Here is a 16,529-nt window from a genome sequence, read left to right on the forward strand (position 1 = left end):
AATTTTGTGTTTTTAGTAGAGACAGGGTTTCTCCATGTTGGTCAGGCTGGTCTCAAACTCCCGACCTCAGGAGATCTGCCCACTTTGTTCTCCCAAAATGCTGGGATTACCAGCGTGAGCCACTGTGCCCAGCCTGCATTTCAGTTTCTTAATGATCAATTTCTCTAACTTTAAATTTTTATTAAATAATATTCAACTTGTTTCATTTAATGATTCAAATGTCATTTTCCTATTTTTCAATCCTTAGTATCATTTTACAAATTTCTTAAATGGTTTATCAGTCTTAATTTTAAGCTTCTAGCAATTAAAACTTTAAATTAAATTGTACTAAGTCAAATCAGATTAAAATAGTAAAGGCTTAAGATAAAAGGATGAAATTTCAACTGGATATTTTCAGGTAAGCAACAGCAAATGAGATTGTTTTTAAATTAAAGTTTAAAATTTGAACTCAAAAGCACCTGAAAAAATTAATTATATCTCCAAACTATTCTGTAAGGAATTATGGACATTTAAAATTCCTCACAAGAACGAATTTGAGACAAGGAAGCAAAAAGGAAGTGAGGGTGCCCAGAAGATTATATTATAATTATTTTCATGACCAGTGCCTCAATTTTGATATTCACCAAGTGTAAATCCAAAACTGTCATAAAAGAGTTTTGTTTTAATGGCTTAAAAAAATCCTAAAAATACTGAAAAGACTGGTAAACTGATAAACTGGAAGCTACAGGATCAACCACATCACAAGTAAATATGAATTATTAAATTGTTAGAAAACTTAGATTGATAAAGGAAATTCCTAGAATATAGTGCCCCAATTTGAGAAATTGGCAGAATAATAACAGGTATGCTAAAATGTTGGCAAAACCAAAAAGACATGAAAGAAATCAGTATAAACTGAAAATTTCTTATAGGAAACAAACACTAATTTTTTGGTTATGGGATGATTTTTGAATTTTGCATACGTTTTGAAAACACTTAAAGACTTCTTTAAATGCTGCTACAAAGACAAAATAAAATCTTGTCAATGAAAACTGTAGAAATTCTCCTAAACTACTAAAACCGTTCCATTGGAGACAAGTCACTATATGTTTATAAATAAGATAAGCAAAGTTTTTTTTTAATAACATGTTAAATTTGATGAATTGATGACAAATTGTTTTTTGGTAAACTGGTCTTATCAGTTGCTTGTGCTTGGGTAAGCTGCCCTGCTTCTCCTGGTGAGTGGGGTTTATAGTGAAGATGCCAGGCTACCCAGTGGCACTAGAAGAGGAGGCAAAACCAATTGTTTCTCTCTTCTCGCTGCCTGGGCCCTGTTGCTGGTGAATTCAAGTTGCCTGGAGACTGTCTCACTGGGGATCTGGTGTTTTCCTACAATAAAACTTCTCACTCCAGGGTCCTCTCCCATCTGAGGCATGCTTCTAGCATATCTCTAACAGTCTGTGCATTTGTGGTTTATATGTTTTCAACCAAACCTTCAGGCTCTTGGGCAGCGGCTATGCCTTATCTTTCTCTTTCCAGACCCAAACCTGGTGCCTGGCACATTATACGTGAGTGAAGGATGACTGTTTAATAAACGGATGAATGTGGGAAGGACTTTTTAAAAAATGTGTTGTTTTTCCAGGAGTTTGTTTCTGACCCCTTCCTTGTGGGTCCAGTGCCCCTATGCTTCCCTCTCTGATGAGTGGGACAGGTCTCAATCTATTTAGAGGTTTATTTTGCCAAGGATGAGGATGTGCTCAGGAAATAGAGACACAAGCCACAGTAAAATCTGTGCACTTTTTCCAAAGCGAATTTTGAGTGCTTCAATATTTAAAGGAGCAGGAGGGAAGGGAGGGAAGATAAAAAAAAAGGGAGGGTAGATAAATGAGACAAGTGATTACATTCTTTTGCACATGAAAAGAAGGGGGTAGAAGAACAGTCAATGATGTATTCATCTGGTGCTCAGTGAATCTGCCTTTTACAGAAGATAAGTAAACATGAAGGAGAGGCAGAAGTCAAAGATGCATTCCTCTAGGCGTGGGCAGGGGGATGATTTCTAGTCTTCCCTTGTCCTGCGCCCATGAAGATAAGCTGTTAATATACATTCACAGGGTGCTGGGGGCCACCTGGGGAGATACCTCTTTAGGAACCAAAAGGAAAGGCAGTTGTGTGTGTGTGTGTGAGACTCAGTTTCTAAGCTTAACTTTTCCATTCGGCATAGTGAGTTTGGGGTCCTGAGATTTTATTTTTCTTTCACAATGGCAAAGATCACACCTGTTTCCTTGTTCTGCTCCACCTCACTCAAGCAGGGCAGCGCTGCTTTATGGCCCCAGACCAGCCCCAGCAGTAGCGGGACCTCAACACATGGTGGTTGAACTAATTTTTTAGTATCTCAAATGAGCCCCTGAAGATCAGACTCCATTCTGATACCTGGTCCTTCTAATGTGACATTTCAAACTCCTTTTTTATGTAAAGATCTTCAAAGGTGACTTATTTCTATTCATCTTAGCTTATTATTTATTATCTTTTGGCTGATGGGCAGCCACTGTATTCAACAGTTTCTTTGGAACCTACGTGGTGTCACTGTCCTAAGCAACAGGACAAACTCCACTTTGTCAAAAAAGCAGACAAACTCTATTCATAGGCATTATATTTCAGCAATTTCTTTCATTTCTATTTTCCTTCTAAAAATAACATTATTGGCCATAACTGTTCCTATATTTTTCACTCCTACTGTATTTGTAACATAAATGAGATTTCCTGACTATTCTTCATTGCCAAAATAAACACATTTTTTAAAATGTCGTTTACTTTATCCATGAATATTCAGGCATAATTTATCATTGCTTCACCTCTTTTCTCATTTCTATTTCCACAGAAACAAATTGTGTATTAACATTTTACATTCTGTTTTCTCTCTTCCCTTTTGCATTTTTCATTTAATATTTGAAAACCCTGTACTGGTTCTTGCAGTGATGAAGGGGGCATAATTTTGTCATAATAGAATCTGAAAAAGCTGCTGATGTACAACCTGAGTCACATTTAGGTAAATCAATGTGATGACTCCAGGTTTCTATAAATATTTCCTGGACATTTTCCGAAAGGCCTTTTCTAGAAATCCTTCCTTCCTGTTCCTGTAGAGCGTTGTGCATAGTTCTGTTACAGCACTTCACACACAGCTGTTACTCTCTCCTTGCTTTCCTTCTTCACTAGACTTCAAGGATCTTACCATGTTTGCATTCCCAGTGCTTAGTGCACTGTAGATGTAACATCAATGTCGCTGAGGTCAAGGAATGATTACAAGGGGTCATTTTCATCTCTCTGTTAGTAATAATGCCAACAGCTAATGTTTGGTGTCTACATTCTTTGGACCAGGCATTAAGCTAATCTCACTACATGCACTATTTCATAATCCTCTCTTCATCTCTGTCTGTAGTGCAAATAACCTTACTATCTCTCCTTTTACCAGTAAGAAAATGATTGGAGATTTAGAGAGGGGTAAGTTAGCTTTCCCAAGGTTAAAAGCAATCATGACAGAGTGGGATGGAAACCCGCATCTAACTAAGCTGGGAGTCCATATTTTTATATTACTCTATATCATTAAGGCATTTCAGTTCACCATAACTTAAAATGATTTAAAAAGACTTCCTCAGGCCAGGCGCAGTGGCTCACACCTGTAATCCCAGCACTTTGGGAGGCTGAGGCAGGTGGATGCCCTGAGGTCAGGAGTTCAAGACCAGCCTGGCCAACATGGCGAAACCCCGTCTCTACTAAAAATACAAAAATTAGCCAGGTGTGGTGGCACACACCTGTAATCCCTGCTACTCTGGAGACTGAGGCACAGGAATCGCTTGAACCCGGGAGGCAGATGTTGCAGTGAGCCCAGATCGTGCCATTACACTCCAGCCTGGGCGACAGAGCAAGACTCTGTGTCAAAAAAAAAAAAAAAGAAAAAAAAAGAAAGGAAAGAACAAAAGACTTCCTCTACTAGTATTCTTTGTATATAGGACATGGATGGCTACATCCCATGAGCATATCTCACAAGTGGGCTTAAAACAAAGCCAGTCTAAGTAGGGAAGCATGTATAGGAAACCAGAAACAAAGGGAAATAGACAGGAAAATAAAGGGATGATCTATTTGGTGCTGGATGGGGAATGAAAGCTAAATTTTTACCTTATCATTGTAATGTTTCTAGGTATCCACCCCTAAATGCCAGCCCTGGTGATTAAGTCCTGAAGATAAATAAAAACTCCCATCATTTTTCTAGGCAAATACTGTCCAAAGATTAAAGTAAATTAAAGACAGAAAGAAGGCAAGAAGGCATAGAAGCCAAGCAACCATTTAAACCAGAGCATCTCCACCTTGGCACTATTGATATTTTAGGTTGTGGTATGGTTTGAATATGGTTTGATAAGGTCTTTATAGAGGTAACTGGGTTAAAATGAGATCACCAGGGTGGGCCCCACTCAAAAATGATTGGTGTCCTCATAAAAAGGGGAAATTTGGACAGAGAAATAAACATAGAGGGAAGACGATGTGAAGAGACGCAGGGAGAAAACAGCCACCTACAAGCCTAGAAGAAAGGTCTAGAACAAAGCCTTCCCTAAAACAGAGCCTGCAGAGGGAACCTTGTTTTTGGACTGCTAGCCTTTAGAACTCTGAGACAATAAATTTGTGTTACTTAAACCACCCATTCTGTGGTACATTGTTATGGCAGCCTTAACAAATTAATACAATCTGGTTAACTATATGTGGTGGAGGCTGTCCTGTGCATTGTCGGATAGCAACACCCCGGGCCCTGCCCACTAGATGGGGCAGCATCCTCCTGTGCCCAGTTTTGACAACTCAAAATGTCTCCACACATCTGCAAACCCTCTGGGGCAACCAGACTAGACTGTCTGGCCTGGACACAGTTGTTAATCTCAGCCATTAGATCCATTGCCAATTGTACAGCACTCTCCAGGGCCTGATGTCCCAAGCAGAGCAATACACATAACTTGAAACATTTAACTCCATCTGAACAGGGACCTCTTATACATCATGGATATAATGGAAACAAATTCTATTCAACTATAGATCTACATAAGACAGTGAAGGGGATCGTAATATGCCACCCCAAAATATATTACTTTGGCATAAGAATTATTTTGAGCTGAAGACATTTGAGAGTCAACAAATGTAGAAAAGTAGCTTCTTGGAGCTTCCTTTATCTAACTGCAAGCAGAAACTCCTGAGAAATAAGGGCTGCAATAAATGCTGTCTCCCAGGGAAGTTTTATAGCCGTGAAAGAGACAAAAAGTTGGCACTGCGATGAACCTGCACAAACAAACTTACTAAGTAGCCCTTTTCTCCCACTTGTGTCCCCCATCTGTTTACCAACCCAGTTTACCACGCCTGGAAGCCCAAAACCCTTTTGTCTTGTGACATTGCCACAATATATCATTCTTTTTTAAAAATGGTATATAAACTTTCAGGCTGTCTGCTTCTTTGGGTCTTTGCTTCTTTTCTGGGAAGATATCACATAAAATTAACATAAAATAGACTGGGCGTGGTGGCTTACACCTGTAATCCCAGCACTTTGGGAGGCTGAGGCCAGGAGATCGAGACCATCCTGGCTAAGATGGTGAAAACTCATCTCTACTAAAAATACAAAAAAAATTAGCCGGGTGCCTGGTGGCAGGCACCTGTAGTCCTAGCTACAAAGGAGGCTGAGGCAGGAGAATGGCGTGAACCTGGGAGGCGGAGCTTGCAGTGAGCTGAGATCGTGCCACTGCCCTACAGCCTGGGCAACAAAGCAAGACTCCATCTCAAAAAAAAAAAAAAAGAAAAAGAAAAAAAAATTAACATAAAGATTATATGCCTTTCTCTGGTTAATTTGTCTTTTGTCCGTCTAATGTGCAGGGCCCCAGGCAATGAAACTAAGAGGGCAGAGACAAAAAAATTTTTCCTCTTCTATGATGGGAAATCCCTCAGTCATACCCAAGGAAAACTAGTGGGACTTTATTTTTCTTAAATCTAAACAGTGGCTTACTCTGAAGACAAAAACAATTTGTAAATGTCACCCTTTTGCAAAGATGCTAGTCTTACCCTTCTACAGGAGCAATTACAGAAGGAAAATAATGTTTCTGTGCTATATGAAAACACAAGCAGTTCACTGCTTCCATGTAAAAGCTGTGGAAGAAGGATCTAAGGACATATTCAGTTGAGAGGCAATATTTTAATAAACTATCACAAAGGCTTTATTATGTTACCATTTATTTACATGCAGGAAGGTAGTTGTAGTGAGTGGAAACAACCACAGCCATATTAGTGATATAGCTAAATCCTTTTCACATCCTTTAATTCCAGAGGGATTCTAAAAGGTCACGTTTTCCATAATTTTATTTTTCTCACAGCATGAACTCTTCCTGATGGCAATGCTGTAAGCCGCATTCAGGTGATGAATTTTTCCTAATAGGTCAATGCATCATTTTAAACAACAGGAAACTCTTTATCTTTCACTAATAGTTTCAGCATGTTTACAAAGTCTATATTATAAATAATTATAAATATGTAAGAAATCCTTTAATAGAGCCACCTAATAATTCCGTTCTCTCCAAGATTTACCTGACAGTACTAGCTCATAATCCATCAGGCTTTACTTGTTCTTATTTTTCTCATATTTTAAGTGTTTTTGCTTCCTCCTCTCTTCATGTACACATTTGTATATGTAGGAAAACAGCTGTTGCATGGTAAGAGTGAGGCCGTCTTGAAGCAATAGCACCATGATAACTGATGTTTGACCCCCATAGGCCAGGGTGTTCTGCAGCAAGGTCTTTAAACAATGCCTGTAGTATAAATTACCCTTCATAAAGAAGTGGTCATAAGTCTCCACAAGAAAATCTGAAGGCGTGACAAGCAGCAGCACATGCTTTACCCTAAAAGCTTGCTATGTAAAGAATACTTTCTGGAGGGTGGGTGCAGGGATCCACCATCTCGTGGCTGCCCAAGACATCACTTCTGTAAATCCCTATTGAATGTTTCTTTCTGAGAAATGGATTTGTCAGCCTCTTCGGTCTCAGTGCTTTTGCTTTGTCATGAGTTAGAACTGAAAGTAACTAAAAACATGGAGCCTTCCAATCCCCTTGAACTGTTTGAGTTGGCAGCTCCTCCTGGGCCTGGCCTTGGTGTCTTCCAGAGGACCATCCCCTTGTTTTCTAAGAGCGAATTGAGTTTCGCAAGAATGTAGGGTAACTTAAAGGAAGATACGTCTCTTTGGGACCACCAGGATTGGACTTCGCCTCCCGAAGGAGAAGTTTATAGCTCTATCATTCTGAAAGAATTATTTTCCAAAGCTTCGTCATTTACAGTAGAGGAATTATTAAACACCAAGATAATCTGCTTTTATGTTACTCAGGAATTGCTTTACTTCACACAGTGTGAAACAAAATATGCCTGAGTTTTTATATAGGTGCTCTACAGACAGGACTCTCACTCAAGGGGGTCTTGAAATGCGATAGGCATTTTTCAGGCAATGGAAGGGAAGAAGAGTTTTACAGAGAATCCAGACAACCAAACCACAGACAAGAAGGAAAGCCACAATGATGGGAGGGCCAGGTCACGGGACTTGACGGGGGGATGAGGATGGGTACTCATGGAAGAGCAGCTGCAGGCCTCAGTCTTTCTCTGACCCCCTATGTCTCATTAGTCCCATGCAGCATTTTCAATGTGAACCAGCTCTCCCTATCTAATCTTCCCTCCTGTGGAAACGTTGGCTCTTCACTGTTTATCCAGCACTCTATCTGGGGGGTTGCAAGGTAGGTGTTCCTTTTTCCCCCATTTTTATAACAAAAACAAAGGAGGAACCAAAAAGTTAAGACACAACACAGAGTTTCTAAGGGAAATTCGTACACCCGTGTTTACAGCAGCATTATTCCTAATAGCCAAATGTGGAAGCAACCCACATGCCCATCAATAGATAAATGGATCAACAAAATGGGATACACAATGGAATACTGTTCAGCATTAAAAAGCAAGCAAATTCAGACATGTGCTACAACATAGATCAACCTTGAAGACATTATACTAAGTGAAATAGTCACAAAAAGACAAAGGCTGTATAATTTCTCTTATATGAGGAATCTGGAGTAGTCAAGTTCATAAAACAGGAAGTAGAATGGTGTCTGCCAGGGGCTAGAGGAGGAGGAAATTGAGGAGTTATTGTTTAATGAGTTCAGAGTATTTGTTTTGGAAGATGAAAAGGTTCTGGAGATTGACTCACAACACTACTGAGCTGTACGGTCAAAAATGGTTAAGGTGGTAAGTTTTGTGTTATTTGTATTTTACCACAATCAGCAACTTTAACTTTTTAAAAAAGTTAAAACATTAGTACAAACACAAGTAGCTACAGTTAAAACTCTTTGAACTCCACTTTTGACTAATTGGTAAAGCTCCCTTGTACTATAAAGAAGTGAAAAAGAAAACAAAAACAACAACAAAAGGAGGACAGTGACTCTTCTCTCTTTCCTCTTCAAAATAGTGAAAATGAAGGTCAGTATCTGGAGACCTTCAGAATAAGACTCCTTTCTAAGAGATGGGATTATAAGATACTCTTTTTCTTCTGTTTGTGTTATTCTGTATTTTCTTAAGTTTCTGTAATGATATGGATTACCTTTTTAATTGGAGGAAAAAAGTGCTGAGGCCCTACTAAAACAAAGGTGGTCCATCAACACTGAGATTCTTGGGTTAATCATAACATAAGAATGTTTTGCAAGGGTAGAGTAGCTCTGTTGTTTCCTGTATGCCACTAGCCAACCCCAGGAAGGCTCTGGCCCCATCACATGGCTGCTCTAGTACTAGGAAGAAAAAGACACCCAAAGTTCCAAATGTGTCATCAAGTTAGAACTGGAAATCAGGCCTTGCAATCCCCACTCCAGTGCCCTTTGACCTAGTTGACTATTTCTCTGAAAGCTGGGGTGTTTATTGTACAACTAGAGTTATGTTTATATGCAGCTCAACTTCATTTGCACCAAGGTTTCTCAGCCTCAACACTATGAACATTTTGGGTTGGATAATTCTTTGTTGAAAGGGGCTGTCCCATGCATTGAAGGATATTTAGCCACATGCCTGGCCTTTCTCAATTGTTTACCAGTAGCACTCTCCCAACCCTCCAACCAAAATTGTCTCTAGACATCGTCAAATGTCCCCTGGGGGCACAGTTATCCTAGTAGAAAACCACTGATTTACTGCTGGTGAAAATTCATATAATCAGCAATTTTTCTCTTGGACCTTTTCTTCACCAGTTTACAGGACTGGATTTAGGGTCTGAGGAGTTCGTTTGAAAAAGAAATCCTGATGAAAATTTCTGGTTTGTTCCCTGGCTCTCCCTGGAGCTCAGCCTTGCTCATACTGTACTGCTGCTAAAAGTAATCTGGGTGGTCAGAGAGAGATGCTGCTGTGATCGTTTTGGCTGTTTTGTTGAACTGATCTCAGTCTCATCCTTAGCCAGACTTTCTGGTGACTCACCAGCTTTTCTGCTGCCTGTGCCCTTGCCATGATCCCTTCCAGCCTTGACGCAGTCCTTGCCCATTTCACTCTTCCCAGCTGACAGCCATGTCCTGCCCTAGGACGGCCCTGACGTCAAGAGTGGAGAGGGGCCACTCTGGCGTAGCTGTGAGGAATGAAGCTGCACTGAACATGCATCAGAAAACCTGGCCTTGACTCAGCCCTCTCAGTTTCCTCATCTTGTTTTCAACATGTCCTACTTTGTAAAATGGTTGTGAGAACAAAATAAGATGACATACTCTGAGTGCTCAGTACCACATCTGATCAAGACACCCTTGTTGTCATTACTGTCACTGATTTTGAACAAGCCACTTAACTTTTCAGGGTCTCAATGTCATCACGTGAGAAAATAAGGGATTGAATTGGGCTAACTTCTAGGGTTTCTTCAATGTCAGATTTCAAAGATTATTGATTTTTTTCCAGCTGTAAATGGCACAGTTAATAATCCCTTACAAGGATGGGGTGCAAACAAAATACTATGGGAAACATTTTGCAAACTGTATATCATGTCAACATCAAGTGGGTTTGGCCATTTGGATGGAAGGACCATGGGCAAGTGACGCAGACATGGGGCCATGGAGGTTGATGGCCAGAATGATCACAAAGCACAAGGGCTGCTCAGTCCGCTTGTGAACATGAGTCCTGGGCCAGCCAGTCAGACCCCATCTGCCACTTTTTCTGTAAGTCTACATAAGGTGGCAGCCTTCCAGAATCCTTTATAGTAGTGGGGAATCACAATTAACTACCAAAATGGGAAGGAACTGAGGAACCATGCCGTTCCTCCACAAAGAAACTAATTTTCTTATTCTCAGAAGGTTCAGGGGACCAAAGTGGAGGGAATAATATTTCTTTTTTCTTTTATTTTTATAATTTTGACTTCTATTTTAGATTCAGGGGGTACATGTGCAGATTTGGTACCTGGAAATATTGCCTGATGCTGAGGTTTGGGGTATGATTGATCCTGTCACCCAGGTAGTGAGCATAGTACCCAATAGTCTATTAACCCTTGCCCGTCTCCCTTCCTCCCCACTCTAATAGTCCCCAGTGTCTATTTTTGCCACTTTTATGTCCATGATTACCCAATGTTTAGCTCTCACTTATAAATAAGAAAATGTGGCTTTTAGTTTCCAGTTCCTGAGTAAATTTGCTTAGGGTAATGGCCTCCAGCTGCATCCATGTTGCTGCAAAAGATATTATTTCCTTCTTTTTATGGCTGCATAGTATTCTATGATGTATATATACCACATTTTCTTTATCCAGTGCACCATTGCTGGGCACCTAGGTTCATTCCATGTCTTTGCTATTGTGAATAGTGCTGGGATGAACATACAAGTGCATGTGTCTTTTTGGCAGAACAATTTATTTTCTTTTGGATATATGCCTAGTAATAGGATTGCTGGGTCAGATGATAGTTCTGTCTTTAGTTCTTTGAGAAATCTCCAAACAGGGGCTGAACTAATTTACATTCCCACCAACACTGTATAAGCATTCCCTTTTCTCTGCAGCCTTGATGACATTTGATATTTTTACTTGTATTAATAGCTTTTTATTAATAGCGTTCTGACTGGTATGAGATGGTAACTCATTGTGGTTTTGATTTTGTGTTTCTCTGATGATTAGTGATGTGATCCATTTTTTCATATATTTCTTGGCCTCTTGTATATTTTCTTTTGAGAAGTGTCTGTTAATGTCTTTTTTAATGCTGTTGTTTTTTGCTTGTTCAATGGTTTAAGTTCCTTATAGATTCTCTGTATTAGATTAGGCCTTTGTTGGATGCATAGTTTGTGAATATTTTCTCCCGTTCTGTAGGTTGTCTGTTTACTATGTTGATGGTTTCTTTTGCTGTGCAGAGAAGTTCTTTAGTTTGATTAGGTCTCACTTGTCAATTTTTTTTTATTGCTGTTGCAATTGCTTTTGAGGATTTAGTTATAAATTATTTCCAAAGGCCAATGTCCAGAATAGTGTTTCCTAGGTTTTCTTCTAGAATTTTATAGTTTGAGGTCCTACATTTTAATCTTTGATCAATCTTCAGTTAATCTTTGTATATGGTGAAAGGTAGGGGTCCAGTTTCATTCTTCTGCACATGGCAGGCCAGGTATCCCAGCACCATTTATTGCATAGAGAGTCTTTCCCCTTTGCTTATTTTTGTTAACTTTGCTGAAGATCAGATGGCTTTAGGTTTGTAGCTTTATTTCAGAGTTCTTCTTCTGTTCCATTGGCCTACATGTCTGTTTTTGTACCGGTACCATGCTGTTTTGGTTGCTGTAGGCTTATAATACAGTTTAAAATTGGATAATATGATGCCTCTGGCTTTGTTCTTTTTGCTTAGGATTTCCTTGGCTATTTGGGCTATTTTTTGGTTCCATATAAATTTTAGAATCGTTTTTGTCTAATTCTGTGAAAGATGACATGGTGGTTTGAAAGGAATGGCACTGAATCTGTAGATTGCTTTGAGCAGTATGGTCATTTTAACAATACTGATTCTTCCAATCCATGAGCATGCAATGTTTCTCTGTTTGTTTGTGTCACCTATGATTTCTTTCAGCAGTGTTTTGTACTTTGCCTTGCAGAGATCTTTCACCTCTTTGGTTAGATGTATTCCTAGGTTTTTTAGGGTTTCTTTGACTATGGTAAATGGGATTGCATTTTTTATTAGGCTGTCAGCCTGAACGTTATTGACATATAGAAATACTACCGGTTTTTGTACATTGATTTTGTATTCTGAAACTTTAGTGAAATTGTTTCTCAGTTCTACGAGGCTTTTGGTGAAGTCTTTAGGGTTTTCTAGGTGTAGAATTATATTGTTAGTGAGAGAGATAGTTTGAATTCTTTTCCTATTTAGATGCCTTTTATTTCCTTCTCTTGCTTGCTCTGGCTAGAACCTCCAATACTATGCTGAAGAGGAGTGGTGAGAGTGGACATCCTTATTCTCAAGGGGAATGCTTCTAGCTTTTGCCTGTTCAGTATGATATTCACTTTGGGTTTGTCATAGATGGCTCTTGTTATTTTGAGGTATGTCCCTTCTATGCCTTGTTTGTTGATGGTTTTTATTGTGAAGGGATGTTGAATTTTACCAAAAGACTTTTCTGCATCTATTGAGATGATCATATGGTTTTGTTTTTAATTCTGTTTATGTGGTAAATCACATTCATTGATTTGTGTATGTTGAACCAAACTTGCATGCCAGTAATAAAGTCTACTTGATTGTGGTAAATTAACTTTTTGATGTGCTGCTAGATTCCATTTGCTAGTATTTTGTTGAAGATTTTTGTGTCTCTGCTCATCAGGGGTATTGGCCTGTAGTTTTGCTTTTGTGTGTGCCTTTGCCAGATTTTAGTATCAGGGTGATGCTGGCTTTGCAGAATGAGTTATGAAGGAGTCTCTCCTCCTTGACTTTTTCTAGTAGAATTGGTATCAGCTCTTCTTTGTAAGTCTAGTAGAATTCAAATGTGAATCCGTTTGGTCTGGGGCTTTTTTTGATTCGTAGATTTTTTTTATGACTGATTCAGTTATGGAACTCAATATTGTTCTGTTCAGGGTTTTAATTTTCTCCTGATTCAATCTTGGGAGATTATGTGTTTCCAGGAATTGTTCCATTTCCTCCAGATGTTCTACTTTATATACATAGAGGTGTTAATAATAGTCTCTGAGGATCTTCTGTATTTCTGTGGGATTGGTTGTTATGTCACCTCTGTCTTTTCTTATTGTGTTTATTTGGACCTTCTCTTTATCTTTGTTAATCTGGCTAGCAGTATATCAATCTTGTTTATGCTGTCAAAGAGCCACCTTTTGGTTTTGTTGATTCTTTGTGTGGATTTTTGGGTCTCAATTTTGTTCAGTTCTGTTCTGCCTCCCTCTCTTTCTCCCTTCTTTACTTTTCCTCCCTCCCTCCCCCTCTCTTTCTCTCTCTTTTTCTTTCTTTCTTTCTTCCCTCCCCTTCCCTCCCTTCTCTCTTCTTCTTTCTTCCCTCCCTTCTCTTTTTCTCTTTTCCTTTCTCTTTCTTTCTTTCTTTTTCTTTCTTTTCTTTCTTTTTCTTTTTCTTTCTCTCTTTCCTTCCTTCCTTTCTTTCTTTTTTCTTTCTTCTTCCTTCCTTCCTTCCTTCCTTTCCTTTCCTTTCCTTCCTTCCTTTCCTTTCCTTCCTTCCTTCCTTCCTTCCTTCCTTCCTTCCTTCCTTCCTTTCTTTCCTTCCTTCCTTCCTTCCTTCCTTCCTTCCTTCCTTCCTTCCTTCCTTCTCTCTCTCTCTTTCTTCTTTCTTTCTTTCTTTCTTTCTTTCTTTCTTTCTTTCTTTCTTTCTTTCTTTCTTTCTTTCTTTCTCCTCTTTCTTTTTTCTTTCAATAGGGTCTTGCTCTGTTATCCAGGCTGGAGGGGAGTAGCATGATCATACCTCACTACAGCCTTGAACTCCTGGGCTCAAGCAATCCTCCCACCTCAGCCTTGCAAGTAGCTGGGACTACAGGCACACGCCATCATGCCTGGCTAATATTTATTTTTGTTTTTACTTTGGTAGAGACGGGGTTTTGCAGTGTTGCCCTGTGGAGTCTTACCGCCTTGCCCAGGCTGGTCTCAAACTCCTGGACTTAATCATTTTTCCACTTTGGCCTCCTAACCTGCTGGGATTACAGGCATGAGCCAACATGCCCAGTCCTAGTTATTTCTTTTCTTGTGCTAGCTTTAGAGTTGTTTTTTCTTGTCTTTCTAGCTCCTCTAAGTGTGATGTTAGATTGTTAATTTGAGACCTCTCTACCTTTTGAGTTAGGCATTTAGGGCTATTAACTGTCTTGTTGACACTACTTTTGTTGCATCCCAGAGATTTTGGTATGTTGTGTCTCTGTTTTCATTTATTTCAAATAATTTTTTTATTCCTGCCTTAAATTCATTGTTTAGAAGCCAATCCAGTGCAAATTATTTAATTTCCATGTAATTGTGTGGTTTTGAAAGATCATCTTGGTATTGATTTCTGTTTTTATTCCAGTGTAGTCCAAGAGTGTGATTGGTATTATTTTGAATTTTTTTGAATTTATTAAGACTTGGTTTATAGTTGAGCATGTGGGTGTTCTTGGAGTGTGTTCCATATGCAGATGAGAAGACTATATTCCGTTGTCAGTGGATGGAGTATTCTATAGATGTCTATTAGGTACAATTGGTCAAGTGTTGAATTTAAGTCCAGAATTTCTGTGTTAGTTTTCTGCCTCAGTGATCTGTCTAACACTATCAATGAGGTTTGTGGTAGTGGAGGTGATAATTCTTATAAAATAGATGATAAAGTTGATAAAGAGGTTGCCCAAAAAACTCTGAGAAGTCAAACTCTCAGCATAAGAATGAAGAGACCTGAGATAAGCTGAGAAAAATTATAACAGTTTTGATGAATCCTTAGAGTGTATTGTTCTGATTCATGATCTTCCAGCATTAGTGTCCATCAGTCTGGTGGCACTCAGCAAGTCTGTTACTTCTGTTAAAGCAGCAGTGGTGTGATTACTACTAACAGTATTACTAGTTGTCGTTATGATGACAATGCTAGAACCCATCAGCTGCTGTGTTAAGGGCTTTATATACATCATCATTTCAAATTCTGACAACAGTCTTGTGACTATCATCACTCCTGTTTAATAGAACACAATGATGAAGCCCGAAGGTTAAACAATGGGCCCACATTTTCCAGTACAGACCAATAGAGCTGATTTGAAGTCTTGGGGGGTGGTTGATCAAGAAAGGAAGCCACCATATCCTACGTGACACTGGCCTTGTATGGACGTACCCAACAGTGCTGTGAAGGCCTTCCTCCTCTCCCAGTCTCCTTCTGGACTTGCACTTTCATCACTTAAAACTCAATTTTTTACATTGTCAAATGCTCTTCATTCTGACAGAGGAAGCATATTTAGCTATGATCAATCTGCTTTCATTAAATCTTTAGTGATGCAGAGGAAAGCAAAAAACCACTTGAAGCAGACATCAGGGACCTGGGTATCTAAACAGGCTCTATTTCTTACTAGCTTCGTCATCTGAGGCCACATGGTTTCCCCTTCTCCCATTTTGGTTTCCTCATCGGGAAGCAGGAATAAATGTTTCCTTTGCAGTGTAGTTGTGAAGTACCATTGATACAATGGATCTAAAAGTTCCTTGTAAAAAGTAAATTCTCATAAAAAGACAACATATTCTTTGTTCTTGGGTTAAAAGATTATTTTTAGTTTGTTATAACCAAGTCAATACTAGTACACATCATTATTATCCTCATACATGAAAATAAGAAAAAAACCCACAGTCTCTTCATGCAGAAATAGCAGTTAACACATTAGTGTAGATCCTCCCAGAACTTTTATTAAAATGAAAAATACTTGGCCAGGCACGGTGGCTCACGCCTGTAATCCCAGCACTTTAGGAGGTTGAGGCAGGCGGATCACGAGGTTAGGAGATCGAGCCCATCCTGGCTAACATGGTGAAACCCTGTCTCGTCTCCACTAAAAATACAAAAAAATTAGCCAGGCATGGTGGCGGGCGCCTGTAGTCCCAGCTACTCGGGAGGCTGAGGCAGGAGAATGGAGTGAACCTGGGAGGTGGAGCTTGCAGCGAGCCGAGATCACGCCACTGCACAATAGCCTGGGCGACAGAGTGATACTCCGTCTCAAAAAAAAAAAGAAAAGAAAAAATGCTCTTGCTATTGTAATTATAATTTTGTAAAAACCAGTTGTTATTGATGCTGTGCTGTTCTACACTGACAAGATGGAGAAAGGAAAGAGATTGAGGGCAGTAGGTTGACCAGGTAGGAGAGGGGACTAAAGAGGAACAGGGGTACATTTACTCAGAAGCCACCAGACTGGTAGCTAGTTGGGTAATCAGTTAAAGCAGTTAGTTAGAGCAAAGAAACACTAAAAATGGAAAACATTTTTAATATTTTACTAAAGTAAAACATGTAAATATTCTTTCTTTTCACAGTATTTTGAAGGGACAAGGCCTCTTTTAAGACATGTGACATCTAATAGGAGTTGTGTGTGGTCATTTAAAAAGTCAGT

Source organism: Nomascus leucogenys, chromosome 8, assembly GCF_006542625.1.
Source record: "Nomascus leucogenys isolate Asia chromosome 8, Asia_NLE_v1, whole genome shotgun sequence".
In the NCBI taxonomy this organism is placed as follows: Eukaryota; Metazoa; Chordata; class Mammalia; order Primates; family Hylobatidae; genus Nomascus; species Nomascus leucogenys.